Here is a 22,384-nt window from a genome sequence, read left to right as displayed (position 1 = left end):
GCGAAAGGGAACGTGTCTCAGCGTACGCACCTGATGCGTATAATGTTTATTTTTAATCTTTAGTTCTAACCTGACAAGCGTAAACCCAATGCGTTACAACCGGACAAATTCCGACTCCAACATAAATAGTAAGGCTCATATCATACCCATTAAATAAAAAATAATATTTGTATAAGTCTAACTGAAGGATTGGAATAATTGGATGTTCAAGATATATTGAATATGAATGCTTAGGTATTTTATATGAATTAGAAAATTAGAAAATTAAGTAAGATTTAGTACTATGGACAGAAATAATTTAATTTAAATAGATAGGTATAAAAAACGGGTACGGCCAGAATAATATTGTATGAAGGTGTAAATTCATATAATAATATTTCTAGCGCAATCCACAAAAATAAATGCTTTGCGCGTGTAATGAAATAAAACACCTTAATGCAATAATCTATTTATGATATTGTATTTGTTGCTATTTTGTTAGTTGTTTAATAAATAAAATTAATTTAAAGGAATTTTAGATTAATAAGTATTTATAATAATATTATATGCACTAGTTTCATGCAGAACTTTAATAATTTTCTACCCGCTTTAACCACACCAGTAGTCAAGCGCACCAATCAAAAGTTTGGAAACATTATTAGCATACACAGAGAATTATCATCTACGCCGGTGAGCGAGAGAGGCCGCTTTTGTATTTCGGACGGCTTCTACCTCTGGGTGGTTGTTTAGAGGTATGCCTCCCAAAACCCCATACCTCTGCAAGGGTGTCGAATCTCGCCACGGACCTCGACCTCAAGAGGCAATCGTCTAACGATGTCCCATTTTTTTCTTCCGCCGGCGAAATCAATCTTCAGGCTATTTTAATGAGGCATTACAGGTCACCAGACATTCGGTCCAGATTGATGAGTGCTTCGGCTCTTGTTTTTTTTTGCGTTTCCTCCGTTTGTGTTAGTGTGTCCGAGACAAAAACGGATTCAATTATTTTTCTTGGACGAAAGAAAAACCTTTTCATTAGGACGATTCACCTGATATCGAAACAGAAACGGATTAAGAAGCGGACGGGACAAGAATCTTAATTAAAAGAAAAAATTGTCCGAGATTTGCGCGCGACTTTATCGCGCCCGCTTATAAATTATTAATTTGCTGACTTGGAATTAATTAAGATAGCGACAAAATAATACATGACACGTGTTACATTAGCGATTTACTTATAGCGACATAAAATATTTATAAATATAAAAAAATCATAATTATGTCTTATAACCAGAAATATATACCACTATTTCTCAACCGGGGTCTACGTGCACCCATTAAGGCCACAAAACATTTCAAGAAAGGTACAAACCAAAAATGAAGGTATAGCAAAATCTAAGGAAACCATTGTCAGAATAAAATAATAATATTCATAAGTAAATTTAATATGATTTATTTTGTTTTACGTTTGCATTTCGTAAAAAAGACATGTCAAATCTTGCACGTGTTCGTAAAGCTTATTGAATCTTATGCAGTAAATAGTAATGTTAAAGTACGCTCGGGATAAGGATTCCGGTTTGTTATTGTGTGGCTCAAAACAATTTCGCTCAGAATACTTATTTTTTTTATTTTAAAATAAAATATATGTATATTTAACATACATACATCTGAGCTAAGTTGGAAATTTCAACGGACAATTAAAAATATATTATATAATCGAAGAAACCAGACATTGATGTCATTAATTAAATATTTGCAAAATTCAAAATCTTTCACTAGTCAAAAAAATAATGAAGTCTTTAGCTATTCTTCAAAAGCAAAAAGATATAAAATGGGATAATAAATTATTCGCAGATTGTTTAATGGCTCGACGACTTTATTAAATCATTAGAATCCATTGAATAAATTAAAAAATGATCATTGGCGCAACGATAAGAATAATAACTATTTTAAGCCTTACAGAGAATAGTGTAAAAAAACCAACAACGTACGGATTAATGGAAAAATAATTAAAATATTTTAATCCACAGGTAAGAGAACGAATAACTTATAGTGTATATAATATTTAAAGCCTTGATATCAATTAACCCAGATATGCCCAAGAAATTTTGTTCTCTTAAAATTTAATTTATAAATAAAAAAACAGTGGCACGAGTTTAGTGACCTACCCATGGGACAGTGGGCATATCTGGGCTAAACCAATATCAACACAAAATTATTTAAAATAAATCACTAGAGAAGATCGAACTTCTGTGCCACACTGCACTTCAATGACGAATACCAGCGTTGACGAATCAGCGACTGACCTTAAAAGAGAAAGCAAGACAACGAAGTACACGCTACATCGCTTCTCCCTCTCATATACATGTATACGCACACAATAACAAACCGGCATCCTTATTCCGAGCGTACTCTAGTCGGATAAAGGTGCGGAGCAAGCGGATAAAGTGGACAAATACGCGTAAATACGTAAATACGAGTTTTAATATTTATTTAATTATATTGACACGTTATGTCAGCCACCGTCGCCGCTGACAGTCGCCGCCGCCGACCACGCGGCCCAGGAAGCACCCGCCGCCATAGGGCTACGCCACTGCGACACCGAGCTCCTTCACGACGACCCCCAAACTGGTGACAACCCGACGTGAGCACGAGCTCCAGCACCAGACGACACGACCCCCACACTGGTGACAACCCGACGTAAACACGCAACCTTCTGATCATGAGGAGCCCCGTCAACAACGACTCGACCCCGCAAACTGTTGAACTACCGACATGAATTTTGTTAACAATTTTGTGTTCTCGTCCAAACTGGAGACAAAATCAGGATGTCTCAGACGGAAGACGTGAACGCAAAAATTCTGGACGGGGCCGGTACGAGCACGGACGCCATCACGCTATCCTCCTGCCGCAGACATGACCATCGCCTTCTTTGCCATCCTCCTGCCGGAGCCATGACCATCGCCTTCTTCACCGACCACGCTATCCACCTGCCGCAGACACGACCATCGCCTTCTTCACCGACCACGCTATCCACCTGCCGCAGACATGATCATCGCCTTCTTTACCGACCACGCTATCCTCCTGCCGCAGCCACGACCATCGCCTTCTTCGCCGACCACGTTGCATCGCAACTCAGCTGCGCAGAGCTTCCTGTAGACGCGGCCCTGGAATTAGAAATCAGTTCCTCGGCCGACCGGACATCCGGGTGCTACACAGCTCCGCAGTCACATGGAGACTCTTCTCCATCGCCACAACAACACATCTTCGCCGACCACGCTATCCACCTGCTGCAGCGACGACCATCGCCTTCTTCGCCGACCACGCTATCCTCCTGCCGCTGCCACGACCATCGCCTTCTTCGCCACAACAACACATACGAAAACATATCGTAATTTCATCCAAATTACTCCAGGGGGAGTACTGTGGCGACAGGTAACAATAAATTATTAATATTCCCGTTCGGTATATAAATAGACGGACAGAAACTCCGGAGAACAGTCGCCCGATTACATTACGAGACTCGACTACTGGCTCCGCTCACGCCCTCGCCGCTTCCGCCGACTACTTGCCGCAGCCCTCACCATGTGCTGTAATCGTCAGCCACCGTCGCCGCTGACAGTCGCCGCCGCCGTCACGCACCCGTAGGGCTACGCCACTGCGACACCGAGCTTCTTCACGACGACCCCCAAACTGGTGACAACCCGACGTGAGCACGAGCTCCAGCACCAGACGACACGACCCCCACAAACACATTTTTATGTTAATTTTTTAATAAAATTAAAATATTTTTTAGGTAACCATGGATAATGAACCTATGAAAAATTGTCGACAATAGTACATCGATTACCTTGCACGTGGATTTATTTCACCACCAACAGATATAATAAGCCTATTACGAAATTACAAAAATATTTGAAAACCGTGCATAAATTCAATATGATTTTCGAACAAGAAAAAGTAACGAAAATTGACAATGCATATATGAGATTTCACAGTTAATTGCAAAAGTAGGAAAAGAACATAATATTGCAGAATCTTTGATTTTGCCAATAGTATATATTGTTATTTTATGGGTCATGAATCAAGAGTTGAAATGCAATTACCGAAGTAATTCCTTTGAGCAATTATACAGTATCGAGGCGTATTGATGAAATAGCAGATGATGTGGAAAAGCAACTAATTGCTTATTTGCAAGTTAAAAAGTTTGCCTTACAAATAGATAAATCGTCTATACTTGATATTAAATCCTTACTAATGGCATATATTAGATTTCAAGACGACTCATGTAATAAATGTTCTTTGCCGGAAATCTTAAAACTGATATATCAAGAATTTCATAAAAAAATATGGATAAAAATACCCGTTTGATAATATACTAGCTTGTGCTTCAATGGTTGGAAAATATCGATGACAAAATATGAGCCAAATGTTTTTTGCATTCACTGCGTAACACATATTCAAAATTTGGTTGCAAAAGGTTGAGAGGGCGTTTACATGTTTCTCTTAATATTTTAATAATTTTTATTCTATCAAGTCTACTTTAAGTTCGTCTTTTCTAACAACTATGTGAAGAAAATGAGGAAAATTTTGAACGCCTTCTATTACACACATAAGTTCGTTGACTATCGAATGGTAAATAATTGTAATTATCGCGTTGTTGTAATTTGAAATAGAATTGTTTTCCTAATGAATGGCAAACCATTTGCAATAGAGATGGTCGGTGTAAAATGTGATACATGGAATTTCATTACGTATAAAAAGTTATTATAACTTTCCTTGAAAAGCTCAATCTTTTTAAAAATATTATTGAAAGTCGTGGGTTAGCACAATGAAACACAAGTTGCTGATCTTTATGTATAAATATTGAACATTTAATGCAGCTTTATAAGAATATGTTAGTAAGGTTATTTAATGATATTATAAACATATTTTTTCCGATTGAGTGATAGATCCAATTAGTGTGAATGCAATTGATTTTAATATAGAACTGCGAGAAAGTCTAATATTAACGCTCAAATAGAATTTAAACTGAATAAAGATAATTTTTGGATAAACAGCTGATAAGTCTAGTATTCTTAGATATAAAAGATTATACTCCCGTTATTGCTATATATTAATTGTTTACAATAATTATAAAAATTAAAATTCGTAAAAGCTTAATCTCATTGATATTTTTAGATTTTTAGTTGTTGACCTTTTTGAATATAGCGCTCTTTTAAGCTCAGCTCCATCGGCGCCCACGTTTTTGCTACAATCCTGGTACGCCCCTGGCGAAAAGCACAACAGGAAGGAAGGAAAGGAGAGTGGGTGGAGGATTGGGGGTTTGGTGGAGATGCGGAGTGTTTCGGATGAGATTTTTTCTTCCGGTTCCGGTGCAAGGGCTAATCTTGTCGGACACGCGCCATTGGTGACAGGAAGTGCCACCAGCCCTTGTGGCGCCGGCCGTACGTGGAAACTTCCTTTTTTTCACAACCCCTCGCGTGATGACGGGATTTTCCACATATTTTGTGCTCGTTACAGATAATTCAGAGTGGCGTTGAAGATATTATTTTGTTTAGGTGAGAGCCAAGGGTCAAAATAGGGACGTATAATATATTTTAAGGGGCTGAATTGTAACAATATTTAAACATATACATATATTAGATTTATTACTATGACACTGAAGTCACGTGAAAATAAAGTAAATTAAATCAGAATATATGATTATATTTTACCTTGATCCGTCATTTTAGAATATATCTTTGAACTCGGACAATTATAAAAGTTAGCCGCTTTGCATGCTTTGATTCATCTGTACGGAAAAGATCGCCTAAGACAGCATGTAGTTCTAAATACAGTTTATATTATCTATAATAGAAAATGATAAATCAAATTTCATTTGCAAGATAATTTTATGACTATAAATATAAATTTAGGAAAGGGTCTTAGGTTTTTTCTGCCTGACTGTTATATTATATTTATATAAAACATGGTGATGATGCAATGTCAAAAACTTGACACCTATAAACTATGTGAATACTTGTGAGTTTTTTAAGTAAATACTGTTTTCATATGGAAAAGATTTTAAGACGTAGAGGATACTAGATAAAATAAACTTTGGATCAGACAGTTTTTTCCAACATCCTGTCGAGTATTATCAATTTATTTATTTGTTATTTTAAATAGATTTGCTTAATAAGTTTTTCAAAAATAATTGCTAACGGCATATTAGCTATACAATAAGTATTCAACAAAAATCTTTAAAATACGTCCCTGCGTCTACCCTCTCGCCGAATAATTGTCGGCTTTTGAACCGGAACTAACTTTCACCGCAATCTTTTGTCGTGTCAATCAGTCAACCTCATCTCACCGTCGGTAACAAGCCTGTGAAATAATACAGAATTTTAAAGCCATTAAATCGAACATGTCCGAGAGGGGGAACCGTGTGGAAATTTTCTACAAAAGCCGATCAATATTCAATTTGTAGACACTTCGCCAGCGAGGTTTTGTGTAAAGCGTTTAATTATTTATGAGAATGAGCCCCGAAAAAGGTATAAACACCGAGGAAATAGAAAATTATGGAAATCGTCGTACCGGAGCGTTAAATAATCGAATTCATAATTTCGAATTAACGGCTATTTCGTTTTGAAGCAATTTTTTTGCGATCGAAAATCGCGCGTTTAATGAAACATTTTTCTTTAAACTGAGTCCTTTTTTGTTTGTTTTATTTCAGTCGTAATTAAACTGCGTTAAATATGGAAATCGGTAAAAAAAATAGCGTCAAACATAATAGAATAAACACTTAAGAATTGCAATCTTTTTCTACATAGCTTTAATGACTTTTGATTAAGAAAATTTTGTCCTTATCAACCGCATTAACTTCTTAGCTACACAAACAATTTTAAAAGTTGTTGTTATATGTGTATTGTTTAGAAAAAATACCCTTTTGAAGTAAAAAATATTTTTTGGATCAATTAAAGTTTTTTTATAAAATTCATTTATTGCCTCGTATTAAATTATAAAAAATTTTGTCCTGACAATTTTTTTAATACGTCATGTTGCCTTTTTTACATAATATTTACACACATATGCAATCCATAGTACATCGATAAGATATAAAAAACAATAATTTATTAAAAACACACTGACTAATTGATATTGTTAAAAAAATACACCTATGAATTGCAGGATAAAGCATATGACTAGGGATTCCAATCCCGGGATCCCGGATCCCGGGATCCCGAACGATTTTCAATACCCGATGAGTCCCGGGATTATAAAACATAATCCCGAATTTTTCGGATTGATTGATTTATCAAGCACAATCGAATTATTATTGACAACATCGTTATATTTCGTGTACAAACTTGCGCGAGTTGCACGTGTCATCTGTGAATCTTTGAGGCTGTAAGTCTGAACGTGCTTTTTCAGCAGCAGGCTGCTTAGGAACCAAAATCAGATCAAGGCTAAATGATAAAACACTTGATGCTTTGATGTTACTTCGTGAATTTTATTCAAAATAATGTTTTCAATTAATTGTGTCTATGAATGTACATATGTACATACATTGTCAAAAGTTCATTTTTATCTTCTTAAATAAATATATAAGAACTTCCCTTTTTTATTTTTATTATATTATTTTCTATTTTAAGCCCAAGACTAAAATTATACGTACTTTATACATTGTACGTTATAAAAAACAGATGTAAAAATATATTGTATTATTCATTTTAAATTATTTTTATCGTTAAAATAACATGAAAATTATCCCGGGACTGGTCCCGGGATCCCGGGATCGACTAATTGCAATACCGAAATCCCGGGATCAAAATTTTGGCAAGGGATTGGAATCCCTACATATGACTAACAGAAGTTTAAATTTTAAGAAGGCAATTAATTTATCTATTTGTAAGCCTTTAATAAAGATGTATACAAATCCTCAGAAATCTTTTGGCTTTTATGGCTTTTTAAATAGGCTTTTTAGATAAATCCCCAGAAATTTTAAACTTAAAAAAAATATAATTATATCTTTCTGATTGAGTTTTCAGCCTCATTTATTAACTCTAACCTATTTCACCTAGCATATGAAAGAAATTCCCAGCATTTTTGTGCAAAAAATAAGAGTTTTTATTTTATTATTTATCTTAGCTAATATTTATGTTTCTATATATGTATATGTTGTAAATAATAATGATCAATATTTTTGTATAAGTAAACATGTAAAAAATACATAAATAATGTATCTTATTTCTCTAAACAATACATGAATTATCATCACAAAATATGTGAATAAATAAAATACTAATTATTACATAATTTTGTGGATCACGTCATCAAAACAATCATATTATTTTGATGCTAAATATTCATCAATAGTTTACCAAGTAAAATAACAATAAATACATTTTTCACTATGGAAAAAATGAAATATTTAAAATTTTACATAAGCAATTTAAGAAACAACTATTAAAAATATATGTTGTTTATAAAACGTATTTAATTATTATTTTATATTTGATAGAACTTGCTGATACATAAATAAAGAAAACAATACGTCCGTTAAAACAACACCAATTTTCAGCCAACCTACCCAACGAAGCGTCGTGTCTATCCGAACGGCATAACAATCGAATTTGTAACCCGTTTCCATTTTGTTCCCGAAAAAAAAATTGTAACGAACACAAAACCGATAACGGAACACCGAACGTCCCGTCGTTCATCAATCCCGATTTTAAGCGTCCCGGAATTGTTATCTAGACGAGCGCACAAATCACCATATCGTAAACGCAAGGATCAAATATAAAAAAGTGGCGTTTTATATCCCGATACACACCTGGCTATACAAATAAAGAGTGAGCTTTGGACAAATAGACTTTATTTATTTTTGATCGCATTATAAACATTTAATGTTGCAATAAATAAATTAAAAAATATTATGGCATAAGATCACATTTTTATGTAAAAATTTTTAACCTCAAAAATGTAATATTTGTATGCAATAAAACGTTATATTATATCAACATTTAAAGTAGCTTAATAAATATTTCAGACATTATTTATTTATTTTATAACTTTTTAGACATCAGTACTATTTTTTTATGAGAGGTAATGTTACTGTCAATACAAAAATTCTTCCCTACACTACCTTCAATGGTTACTTTTATTTTTTTTTTTTAAATACTATATTTACTCATAAATATCTTGTTTTTTCTTTCATTTAAAAATACGACAAAATGTCCGTTCATCCCATGTGTACCCAAGCAATATCAATCCATGCACGCGGGCAGCGGTTATCCACCACACCGGAAGATATATCCGTTCATGCATTTTTCAATAGTAGCCAATCAGACAAACGGCTCGTCCGGACAGTGGCGGCTCATAGTAGGTAACCTTTTATTTTTTATCGCCGCCGATAAATATTACCGATAGAGGAGACTATAATAAAACATATACAGTGAAAACGATACGGAGAATATGAATTTTATTACGGTGAATAATATTAAGCCAAGACGCGTTGTGCGTAAATATACGGCCCTAGGCCACGGACGTTAGGGTAAAGTAATGTTTTTTTATTTTATTTTTACTCGAGTGAAATATATAGAGTGACACGTAGTATATGAACGTCTTTTGAACCGTGAAAGCATTACGCAGTGTTCCGTTCTGTATGAAAGGGGAGGAAAAGTATGAGGTGATGCGTTTAAAAGTAATCCTAAAAGTACACATATTATTCATATGTTATATTGAATATCTAGCTTTTTATATGAACTTATTAATTTTCGTATACATAGATCTTTTTTCAAATCAATGTTAATTATTCCAAATTTATATGTAAAATCATTTATATTTACACTATAATTATTATTACATTTTTTACAAAGGAAGGTAGAGTCGTGTCGTGTCTAGATATATTAGAACCTACTTCTTGCTACAATTATTTATATTCAAGATTCAAGATAAACCGTACAGTTGATGATAAATTTAATTTCTAAAGAGTGGCGACAATAATTCGTAAATAGAAAGCCGCGATTACGTTTATAATTACTATCTCTACGACCATAACATTCCCCTCTGAATTTCAACATGCATATACAGTAAACCCCCAACAACACGGTAAATTTGCGACGTGTTATTTGGGTGTATGTAGTTGGGGAATTATAAAATAATTAATATTTTTGCAATATGTAAGTACGAATCTGACGCGTATGGTGAGATATCATCCCTTTGGCTCGCTCACTCATTTAAATTTCACGTCCCCAATTTACCGTGTTATTGGGGGGTCTACTGTATATCACATTTGTAAACTTTTTTCACTTTCTCAGTGTAAAAGTATGATGGTAAACCTATTGGCTCAAATCCACACTGCTATTCTCTTAGTATTTCATTGAAATAATTTTCTCGCCTTGTATATATGATGTTTGAGAATACTTTGTATGTGATGCTCTACAGTTGATATATTTTAGTTTATCCGCCATTTTCCATTTCCAGGTATTTCTATATAAGCATTACATATTTTAAAATTCATACATCAAAATTGCCCATTACCCTTCAAATCTATTTTTCAGTTATGGACAGAGATTTACTTTATTGCGGGTCAAGTTAATTGTTAAATGCAATGAATATATAAATATTTTGTATTAGCTTTAAAATATTAAAAGCGGCAAATTATTTCGAAATAGTCAATTTCGGGATAGGCGAAAAGGGTCCCCGAAAAGTCACCGGCAAACATTTTATGTCTAAATTATACATCGCCTAAGTTGGCGTACGAGTGCTCAAAGTCCACTCGAGTTGACGATAGGAGGTCGTTTATGGGAAGTACCCTTATCATCCCCATGACTGGAGATGTTATTTCATACCTCTTAGTTTTTTTACGTTGCGTCCACTTCGCCGAGGTTTCTTTTGGCTGCCGGGTAGGACGAGGGTAGGATGAGGGTGAACCACCCTCGGTGACCCTCTGACACGATACGAAATATTTGTATTATTGACATATGTATACGGCCGATGTTAATAATGTAATGACCTAATTTTGATGTTTAAGATTTAATTCAAAAGCATGTTAGAAAAAAAATGCATACAACTGAAATTCGCTTGTAATTATATATATCTCATCTTGTACAAAAAAATTGTAACAATATAAACAGTGCAATTAAGAATTCTAAAGTTCTTTTTTAATTTAATTTTTGTAACCACCTGATAAATTGGTTTTATTTTATCCAGCGCAAAAAAAAATACACAGCCGCTGAGATATTGAGAAGTTTGGGTCGTTTAAAGCTTTTTTCATATCTTAAATATGCTGAAAATTTTCAGAGGGAAAGAGAGCGATTCGTAGCTGAATCATTTATCATCTCAACCCTGCCGGGCAAAATTGCGGGCACAAGGAATAAACAATGAAACTTACACCCTTTCAAAGGTTTCAAGTTACACTCCCGCGCCGTTGCAAACTTTCCATTTTTCCAGAGAAAATCTCTGCGTTATTCACGAACGGACGAAAAATAACAAATTACAATATTTATTATTCTATATAATGTATTTATTTCATTTTCGCACCTCGCACGGGTGAATAATTTATTACATTTTAACCCTTCGACTAATTTACCCCCTTCGTACGATTGTTAATATATCAATATTCTGATGAAAAAGTTTTCGGGTTTGTTTGCGTGGGCAATTTCAATACTAATGCTTACTTTCTCTTTAATCTAATAAAATACATTTAGAAACACTGATTCTAATCAATACATAATAAATTAACGTACACTTAAATTTTACAAAGCACATAATTATTAATGTATCGAATAATTTTTCTAAATATAAAAATTATTTTTATCATTAAAAAAAATAAAAAAATTAATCCTTAATAGACCTTATAAAAAGATTACCAAAATTTAATATAATAGAGTTCAAGTAATTAAGTTAAATTAGCACACATAATGAAGATTAAATAAATATCTATAAATTTTTGTAAAAGATATTATTTATTTCAATATTATTTATTTTAATCAGAGGAACTCCTTAAACTTTACTCATATAATTGCATCCATTGATTTCTATATTTTTTCCATTTTTGGGTATGAGAAGCTCATATTACAGAGAAGTCTTACATCTCTATAATCTAGCTAGATTGAACTTAAACCCTCTACAAGATAATCGTGTTTTACGCGATTGAATTCTTTCTTAAAATATAAACAGTTTTACGAACTTTGTGACATTTCGAAGTTAGCACCTGCATGCAGAAGAGTGTTTTTCGTGTACGTAGGCTTTTCAAAAAACTAACTGATATATACGTTAACCATTTAAGTTTTGTTAATTGCGACTAAATAAAAGTCGCATTTTTAAAAAGTTATAATTGCAATTTTATAAAATATAAAAAATACGCAATATGAGTTATTCGATTGCTTAAAAGATTTCCAACTTATCCTTTTGCTTTCCTTGCCTAGATAAACTTTCTGTATGAATGATTCACTATGAATGGTTGATTCAAACCTGCCTCAATGCAAAAATGCTACTTTAAACTGTCAGCATATTTCGCAACTACAGAAATGTCACGGTTATAAATTTGAACCACATTTTTCCAATATTATATTTATATAATTCAAAAGCACCATTATTAAGTTAAGATGTTTTTGCAGTCAAAGCCCAATATATTGTAGCATATCGACTGAATACTTTTCGACCGTATATAATGGCAAAGTCTCGGTATTAAAAGAACCCTCTTGTATTCTTCCGAGTCGACGGAGGCGTCTAAAAGTGGGGTGAAAAATTATGATGTATAGTTTCGTCGGTAATCCGGAAGAGACGTTTTAATTATCGTCTGAGTTTCGCCGGCGAAAATTCCCCGGAGATTTTTCCCGTCATGCCGCTTCAGTGCCGGTAATTGCCGTGATTCTGCGTTTCATTTATCTTTTCCGCGCCGGCGAGAAGAAAACGAGATAGATATATAAATTTCAACAAAAAAAAACAGATGTTAACGCACAATTTGAAGATGAAAAATATCATCGGCGATTTCCGAGCGGAAAAAGCGCTCCGGAAAAGTCGAGAGTCGGAAAATTGAAGCGATATAACATGCGAGTGGACACTCGAATGCGTCAAATTACTTTGTTATACGTAAAATATTATAAATAATAATAATAATTATTTATCACGTCATTAGGCAATAAATGATTAAAAAGCATTAGCCTTTATATGGGTATATAGCTGTATTTTAGTTTTTATTTTGTTTGTCTAATAGTATGATGATTTTACAGTGTAAATTCCCAAGTCTAAATAACTTAAGATTTTAATTTATAGAAATAAATAAAAATTTTACTAAAATATATCCCTACTGATTTACTAATTTACATATTTGATCGCATTGACTACTTAATAAGATAAGTGTAAGATCAACTAAACAACAGCTTATGTTTAAACTCTAAATTTACACTGGCAATGTTTGCGCGAAATCTGATAAAAAATTTAATGAAAATTTTTTTCATCTCCACTTCCCAAAATCTTGAACAACAAATATTAATAAATTATTTATTTTTCATATGTTATGCATACACGCGGTCTAAATGACACACTTCCGGATAAAAAATAATATTCCGCAGAATGGGTACTCGCTTCCATTGTCGACTACTCGTCGGACAATAGATCCTTCGACGATCTTTCAAACAATGAACCGATGGCAAGTATTTGGAAAAGGTCTTAATCCAGTCCCCCACCGCGCTTTTCAATATAGCAATCTTTCACGGAGACGAGGAGAATGTAGAGAGAATAAGAAGAATGAAATTGGAAATTCATTTACTACGTTGCTTTTTTGTGGATATTAATAAGGTATGCCTGTCGCTAAATTAAAAAAAGAGCAATCGCAAAGACCTCCTTATGAATATTATAATTGCTCTTTTTAACGGAGACTGTGATTAAAGCAATTTTTCAATATATATAATACATATATAAATGATATACTCACAAAAACAAAGTTTAATAAATATCGTGAAAATTCTATATAATGAAATGTGCCAATAATTTATTGACAGTTCATAAATGTCAATAATTTTAGTGATACATTTGATATAACAAATTACAGAAAAACACTTCCACTTCAAAAAATATATGTATGTTAATAATATCATCATTGCATAGAATAGTTTTTCTATTCGTCCCTTTTCTATATTATTTATTCTAATATTTTAATACTTAAAATATGTAAGTAACAAGTTAATGATCTAACTTATAAATATACACTAAAATGTAACCCAAAAATTAATAGCAATTTTTTTGTTGGCGTGAAGGTTAAATAATCATAAAAAATAAATTGTTATCGATTTGAGAATTTAATTTTCACGCCGAGATATTGAAGCTTAGCATCCTTAATAGAATGAAAAAGCCTCCTTGTAATATATTTAATTATTTATAAAATATCTTTATTCAAAAAATCTATATTTTATATATTTTTTACAAATATAAAATAGCAAACATCGCATGGGTAAATGTCACCATTATGGCGCAAGTTTGACAGCATCGTAAAATTCTTCGAGATTGATAACGTCGTAAAATTTCTAAATAAAAAAATTTGCTAGTTTTGTGATTTAATATTGAAAAGTAAACATATGTAAGAAGACCAGAAAAATTCAGCAAATTTTGCTATTGATTATAAGTGAGATAGGTAGATTAAAATAATTACCATCACAAATCTCGCTGGTTCAATTTCAACATCTTAAAATTTCAATAATTTTATTACATTATATTTATGATTTTTTACCTGGAACTCTCTCTCTTTTCTATCCCTTTGAATTAAATTTCAAGAACGAAGGATAAAAAATATTTTTTAATTAAAATCTAAATTTATAAGTTTACCAATTACGAAATATTCTCCTTAGATAAAAATCTGATAAGTAAATGTATTGTTTTTGGTAAGTATATAATAAACGCGATATTTATGCAAATACTCGGATTTCGATATGTTATCTGAAACTCGAATAAATCTTATAGGATTAAGGCACTGTTCTACAAACAAGACATTTGAAAACCGTACACTAACTTGCCTTTAAAAGAAAGTTGAAGAAGCAATAAATAAGGACTTAAATATACTAACAAAAACATAATTGATTTTCTGCCGTAAATTGAACATGAGTTACTAGTTATGATCGCCTAAAAACGCACCCTTTTACTAGTGAATGTAATTTGTATATCAAATAAATACTAATTTTAAAATGTATTATTATTGTTTCTATCTTATGTAATAATATGCAACTTTAAGCTGTTTAACATCAACTCAAATGTTTTTTTCTTAATACTAGCTGCAAGAATCAGACAGATTTCTGCATATGATAGAAAATGTTATTTAACTTTTTAATTTACTTTACAAAAAAATTTGTTTAACTGTAGAGCATTTATATTTTTTTAAACTTCACTAACATTTAAAATTTCTGTGTTCACAAGTAACTAAATTAATTAAAACCGAACTAATAAATACATATAAACTTTTAAGTAGCTTTTTTTAACATATAACAGTTGAGCTTAGGATAACCATTCAATGGTCAGCGTCATTTGTGACCTAAATTTAAATGTTTCAAATAAATAACTGTTATTTTTATAATAATTAGGTAGAACGTTTACGTAGAAAATTGGGTATATATTTTACTTTATAATTATGGACAATCACTTAACGTGTGGCCTTAAAATAAACTTTCACTAAAGAAGGTGATTAAGGTGGAGCTAAGAATTACTGTTATTAGCTAGCTATTTTTTAACATTTATAATTGTTATTTTTATATATCGTATTTTTGTAGTTGTTATTTTTATAATGAGAAAATTATTTTGATGGCCTGAAATACTTTCAGGTCATCAAAATATAATGTAATGAAGAGGAAAAGGAGCAGAGGACTCTAATTGGATACATGTAGTATTCCAGAATGAGCGAAATACTCATCGGAGCGATGATTTCCATAGAATATTTTTGTCTGCAAATAATCACTACCACAGATAAGAATATATGCGATCTAAACATAGCAGATTATGACAGACTCACGCGATCAAATGATACGCCAAGGTCCAAATATTATGGGTCAAACAAATTTCGTCATTACTTTATTGTACATATAGACGGGGTCAAATTGTCGGAGTAGAGACAAACCCACTTTTGGTCGGTTTACAAAGCGCCGCAAAGTAAATACCCGTGTAAAGACTTAACCCTCGGGCAGAGCGATGCCGCTTTTTTCCCTCAAGACGATAGAGGCCCTTCGCAATCATTATCGTCGAGAGCTTTTATAAGTTCCCGAAGGGGACGAGGGATGAGGCTGGAAAGCGTCACGTGGAAAGCTCTCCTTCAACAGAGATTACTTATGTCGGCTCGTTTAATCCTTGATTATATATTGAGAGAAGGATTTTACGGTCAATTCTTTAAAAATATCACTTTTTTCAATACAGACTTGCGAAAGGCGAATAATGAATCACTCTCGAATACGCTGTACTGACATAGTTTAAATTTTAAAACAATTTTAAAAATGCATAAAGCTTTAATACTTATGCCTGTAGGTTACATTTGTTACATAATTACAAAAATACTAAATCTGTACTATCTGCGATCTAAGACTATTAATATGACCTTTCATTTGATACCTGTAGATTTTAAATATTTTATTTTATTTTATTAAATGTTGGAATCTTGACCATACTCTATATAAAGCAAGTTTCCATGAAGGCATATTCTATTCTATATGATGAGTATTGGGAGAATTTTTCTCGGAACCGAAAAATATGGAAAATTACACTCCACAGCGGGAAATTGCTCCAGTCGGTAAAAGTTGGTTCGAATTCGGTTTTAAGCTATTTTTAATGACTAGTCCCACTTCGCGCCGGATTTTACATCTTTCCGGGTTCATAAGTTTCGGTCCATTATTCCCGCAAAGCGTTGAAGGTGGGGGATGGTGGGGGGGGGGTATTATTATATTATATATTGTACCCGATCGATATTCCGATGATACAATTTTACGGCGAGTCACGGTGATGCAAATTTAATACGAAAAGTTGCGGTGATTTTAAAGTTATGCGTCTGCTGTTTTATGTATCTATGTACCTATATAATATAATATTATATCCGTGATGTTGTATGGTTTGTACCGCACCGACACGCGGAGAGTCTATTGTGACAACTTTGTGATCAAAAAGTTTCGAAACAAATTCGTTTCGGTAACGGCGACGAAGGGTCCAATTTGTCTTTTAATAAACGGCTGGTATAGAGAGAACGAAGTATTTTCGCTATCGCATTTGGGTTATTTCTGTTTATTTTGATTATGGTGTACCTGATAAAACTTTAATTAATATTTCTAAATAATCAATTAAATAGTTATACTTTGGCAAGATTTTAAGTGATTGAAATATCAATAAACTTGGTAATGAGATAATAAATGTTAACGCATTAAAATTTCGCTATAAACTGACCCTTCGGCTTGTTATACCAGGAAGAAAAAATCTTGTGTTTATTTATATTAGTAAAATCATAAAATCATATCGTTCTTGGTCTTAAGACTAAGAACGTTGGTCTTAAGACCAAGAACGTTGTCGCATTTTTTGTCAAGTTTAAACTTAGCAATGATGATATCTGCACATTTTATGTTATTATAAACCTTGTGCTTTCAATCCACTTAAATATGTTAAAAACACGCGCGCTTGTAGATATCTTACACCAAAAAAAACTTGTTCTTAAAAATAAATAAATTTGTTTTATAGATTTTTAGCAATTTTATGCAACAAATTTCGGCACATTAATTAGGCGCAAGAGCATATTTTTCGATATTTTGCGAATGGGCGGTCAGCCATAATGATTTAGTGGCCATATATATATATCGACTTAAAAATGCCATAAATATTGGCTTATGCGTCTAAATAAGCATTGTGGCGACCACACAAATAGGTCCGCACTCAAAAAAAGGGCAATTGTCTTATTGTTAATGACCGTGACCAAAAATGTTCATTCATTAGCAATGAGACAAATATCATGTCACAAGAGGGATTTCTTTTTACCACACAACACGAGTCGTTGAAAAAATATCTTTTGTGACAAAACGGTACGGACGCAATCAATCACCACATTACAAACCCTTTCCGAAGAATTCGAAAGTCTGGACAAGCAAAAAACTCGCTTTCGAAAATGCAACATCCGATTTATCGAGTTCTGCGAAGCGACTGCAGCGATTGGCTAGGAGATCAATGCACAATCGCGATTGGCCAGCAAGCGTGAAACCCCTAAAGGATATAAGCCCGGACTCCGAGGAGAGGGCAGACGGCCTGAGACAAGAGACGGGCAGAGACGAGCAGACAGCCAGCGACGCAGTCGATCTACCAGCAGACATTCGGAAGAACCAGCTACGCGCCCTCACCGACAGGTCTGAAGATCACACCTGACACTCGCCACACGCAGCCACAAGCATCATCTACGGCCATCACCACCTGCGCCACCTTTACCTTCATCGCGAGAAACGTCACGCCGTAATCGTCCATTTGTCACATGTAAATATTACTTAATAAAAAGTCCATCTAGATTCATACAAGAGTCTGATTGGCCGTGAGGTCAACCACCCCTAGGGCTTAACATAACATTATATAACTAGAGTTTTTATCAACAAATTTGATTCCACTCACAGTTAATCCTATTTCACGATTTGAATTTTAAGCCTTATCAATATAACGTAACTAATCATCTATCTAAGCTAATCATCTATCAGGTTTCCTAAATGGAATAAAGAAACACCTTCGTGCATTAAGAAATAAATTACAGTATTAAGTATTTTTTTATTATGTATTGTAAGTGTGTTTAGTTCAAATTTGTTTAAAGTAAAAATTATCTATATTTGCTCAATAAATTAATAAAATAAATAAATCATTATTTTAGTCTAGTGTAATAGGTAGTGAGCCTAAAACAGGTGCCGAACATAAAAATCATAGTTTTTTGTGAAATATTAAAAAAAAATATATGGCGCTTAAAATATTCTCTGAGGAATAAAATCATGAACGAATAAATATGTTTTTTTCATTCCTAATATTTCGTTTAAATTGAAAAGTTGCAATAATTTCATAGTATGTATGGTTAAATGCTTTTATAATTTTTTTTATAAACGATTTATAAAAAAAATCCATTTATAATATAATATAATTTGCACTCACCAAATTTTTCGGCGTCCATGCTCTGCTTACAACTTTCACACACATTTTTTTTATAATTACACTTATACACTACACTATATCTTTATTTATATTATTTACACTTTTTTCACTATTTCCTTTTTTATATACGTTTTTATAATTTACACTTTTTTTACTATATTTTTATTTATATTTATTATTATTATTTTCACATTTTACTCACAAACACGTTTATTTTTATAAAAACATTTATACACTACACTATATTCGTACTCACATTTTTTTTATTATATACACTTTTTTACTATATCATTATTTATATTTATTTTTATTATTTACACTTTTTTATTTATTTACGTATAAACACATTCGTCAATATGACGAGGAATTTCACAACTGGTGCACATGTATGCTGTATCTTTCCTTATTCTATGTGCAGAACAAGCGAATTTTTTTCCTACTTTTAATTTTTATTGGCTTACGATTTTCAGCTTATCCGAAAACCTTTCTAGTGAATCGACAGCATTGACACAAGATTAAGAAGAAACCGGTGAAATGTCTTCAAAATCGATAGATTCCACCGAATTGATTCAGATTTTGACAGACACGGAACGAACTAAACAATGCGCGTCGATATAATTAAAAAGCTACCATCTTTTGTTTATTCCATTGTTTTTTTAAATATTTTTTAAATAAGTCTATTGTTATTTGTTATCCATCGATTTATGAATAGCTCTCTAGCAAGAGATGTGAACATTTTAAATACTGCAATTTAATTTTAATAATAAATAAATCAATATGAATAAATCATTTGATTAGGTAATTAATATTGATTATCGATTTAGAAGTAAAAAAAAATATATTTGTTCTTGACTTTTGGAAATATAAAAAGAGGAATCTTACTTTGGTTTCATCGCAAAATTGGATATTGTCTGTGAACTTTAAAATTTATAATAAAATTGTGGTGTGATGGCAACCCCGGTACTAACGTCCGGTGCAACAGGGACGCACGTGGACATAGCGCGAGGTCATGGGGAAAGACACGCGCAACCCAGCACAAGCTATTTCGCCGCCGAGTGATATGGGGGGCGCTGCGAAGGCGCATCGCCGTCTAGCTGATGCCGTGGAGCCGTTCTCCGGAGACGGCGATTTCGCTAGGTGGTACCGGCGCCTCGTGGCCCTGATGGACCTGTACGACGTCGCCAAGTGGTTGGCCACGTTCCTCCGGAGCCGAGCATTCGACATTTTTGTCGACATGCCCGAGGAGACTCGCCGCAACGGAGCGCAAGCAGCGGCCGGTTCATCCAGCGGCGCGGCGTTGGGAAGCCAGCGAAACCGTCGATGTGTTCCAGTGCGAGCTGCGCACGCTCCCGACCCAGGCCGGTGTAGAGAGTGACGCGCTGTTGATGACCCACTTCATCATAGGGCTTCCGAAGCGGGCGTCGCGGGACGCGAATTTACAAAACACTCAGAGCACCACGATGACGTCACAATGACGTTCAAGCCGACGCGACGCCGAAGCCAGTTCCACAAATGCACACAGGCGTCGCTTCATACGCCGCTGTGACCGCTGGGGTAGGGATACGGCGTCCTCGCACGCGTCGCGCGCGCATTGCCTCCCTGCGCCAGCGCAGTTTTTGCTTCTCATCACAAATATAATTCATTAAATGCTGATCACCTGGATCAATGGATGAAGGAACATGACCGCTTGGACGATCATTCGAAAGACGAATACGCAATCGCGTATCCTATGCAGGTTTTTATTTCTATAATAATCAAATTTAATATATGATATATATTTACTCTGGATAACATACATATTAACTCTAGGAAATTGTTTTATTGCCATCACAACAACCATCGGAAAATTGTGACCACAAATACTTCCAAAAAAACTGCTTGACAAATAGATATTCGTATCAAGTTGACTACAGCTAATACAAAAAAGTGATAAATACGTCAAGGTGTGTTTTTGTGCATGTTAAGGTATACATTATAATAATATAAATTTATATACATATATTATATCTTACAGAATGGTTATCCTGCTATTATAAAGTTCGACTTTACGCACAATCATAGTATTGATTCTACTGCAGCGTTATATCATTTAAAACCTAGTTCTGAAACTAGAGTTAAATTTGAATCATATTTCAACGATAATTTAGGTAATACATATTTATTACTTCAAAAAACATGATACAACTATAAATATGTATTATCTTAGACATCACAGAGGCCATTAATCTACGTGAAAAGAAATTAGAATTAAAATTTGGAATTAATTCAACAGAAATGGCTAATTCATCTATCAACCCCAAATATAGATCTGTTTTGTATTGGTATACAACATGGAGATCTAAACATTTGGGTCTGCGTTCTGAAAATACATTGAAGGTACTTATTGTTAAATATTATAAAACTGTTACAATATTAACAAATTAACATTTTTGTTTCAGATGTTAGAATCAAAAATGCCAGCCTATGAGGAGGAAGGCAATATAATTAAAACACATGAGGATCCGTTCGCAGTTGTTGTGGTAACCCCGTTGATGAAACGAGCACATCAGTTGCCACTTGCTTCTAATGTGGTATTTGTGGATAGCACTAAAAAAAATCATTCTATAACTTTCATTCTTACACCTCGCAGTGTCGGGGCTGTGCCTTTGGGTATTGTAATTATCAAAGGCCAGATTCGCCGATTATAGGGCTGGTTTTTCTTAGCTGATTTATTTGTATATAAATTTAATATTGAAGTATGTAATTGTTTTGTATAAATTAAATGACTAACTATATTATGTAATTACTTTATATAGATTTCATTTACATAATATAGTAAAGGTGAGGATTCGGACTAAGGAGGGCATAGAGGTGCCTAGTATTTGCTTTGTATAAATTTAATGACTTATATAATTACTTTATATAGGCTTCATTTTACATGATATAGTAAAGGTGAGGATTCGGACTAGGAAGAGGGTGGAGGTGCCTAGTTTTTGTTTATACTTTTATTATACATGCAATAATAAATAATTTAATAAAATATTATTCTGCTTTATTTGCCCTGTATATTACTGTAGACTTTTTAATTTGGATAATATAAATTAAAATTCTGAAAATAAGAGTATTATTTTTATTGATAAATTTTTAGTAAAATGTGATTTTGCACTTTCTTTCTTTTTAAAACTGCCACTTATTTGAATAAATGAAATTAAAATAACATTATTGATCTTAAAGAGTATTTGATCTGTTGGTTGTTGATATAATTATTGAGATTTTCGTTATAAATCAAATTTCATTTTTATAGGTAGGTATA

At 33.2% G+C, this 22,384-nt stretch overlaps 1 protein-coding gene and 2 long non-coding RNA genes across 3 annotated transcripts in view; 2 read left to right on the top strand and 1 right to left on the bottom strand.

The window, feature by feature from the left end:
- LOC148238552 (lachesin-like) overlaps positions 1-19,220 on the bottom strand; it is a 296,914-nt gene extending 277,694 nt beyond the window's left edge. Inside the window, exon 1 of the mRNA XM_088183915.1 lies at positions 19,093-19,220. The gene's annotated coding sequence lies outside the window, so the exon portion shown is untranslated. The remainder of the gene's footprint in view (positions 1-19,092) is intronic.
- A 1,439-nt stretch (positions 19,221-20,659) lies between these two features.
- On the top strand, positions 20,660-21,239 carry LOC148238551 (uncharacterized). The gene is made up of 3 exons (XR_015809253.1): positions 20,660-20,827; positions 20,902-21,035; positions 21,107-21,239. It is a non-coding gene; the product is annotated as an uncharacterized LOC148238551 (long non-coding RNA).
- Positions 21,240-21,298: 59 nt separating this feature from the next.
- Positions 21,299-22,111, top strand: LOC148238550 (uncharacterized). Its single transcript, XR_015809254.1, has 2 exons — positions 21,299-21,468; positions 21,531-22,111. It is a non-coding gene; the product is annotated as an uncharacterized LOC148238550 (long non-coding RNA).
- The last annotated feature ends 273 nt before the right edge of the window (positions 22,112-22,384 follow it).

This window comes from Plectrocnemia conspersa, unplaced genomic scaffold, assembly GCF_051122295.1.
Source record: "Plectrocnemia conspersa isolate PC_06_02 unplaced genomic scaffold, ASM5112229v1 ptg000001l, whole genome shotgun sequence".
Taxonomy (NCBI): domain Eukaryota; kingdom Metazoa; phylum Arthropoda; class Insecta; order Trichoptera; family Polycentropodidae; genus Plectrocnemia; species Plectrocnemia conspersa.
This window is presented reverse-complemented; position numbering and strand designations above follow the sequence as displayed.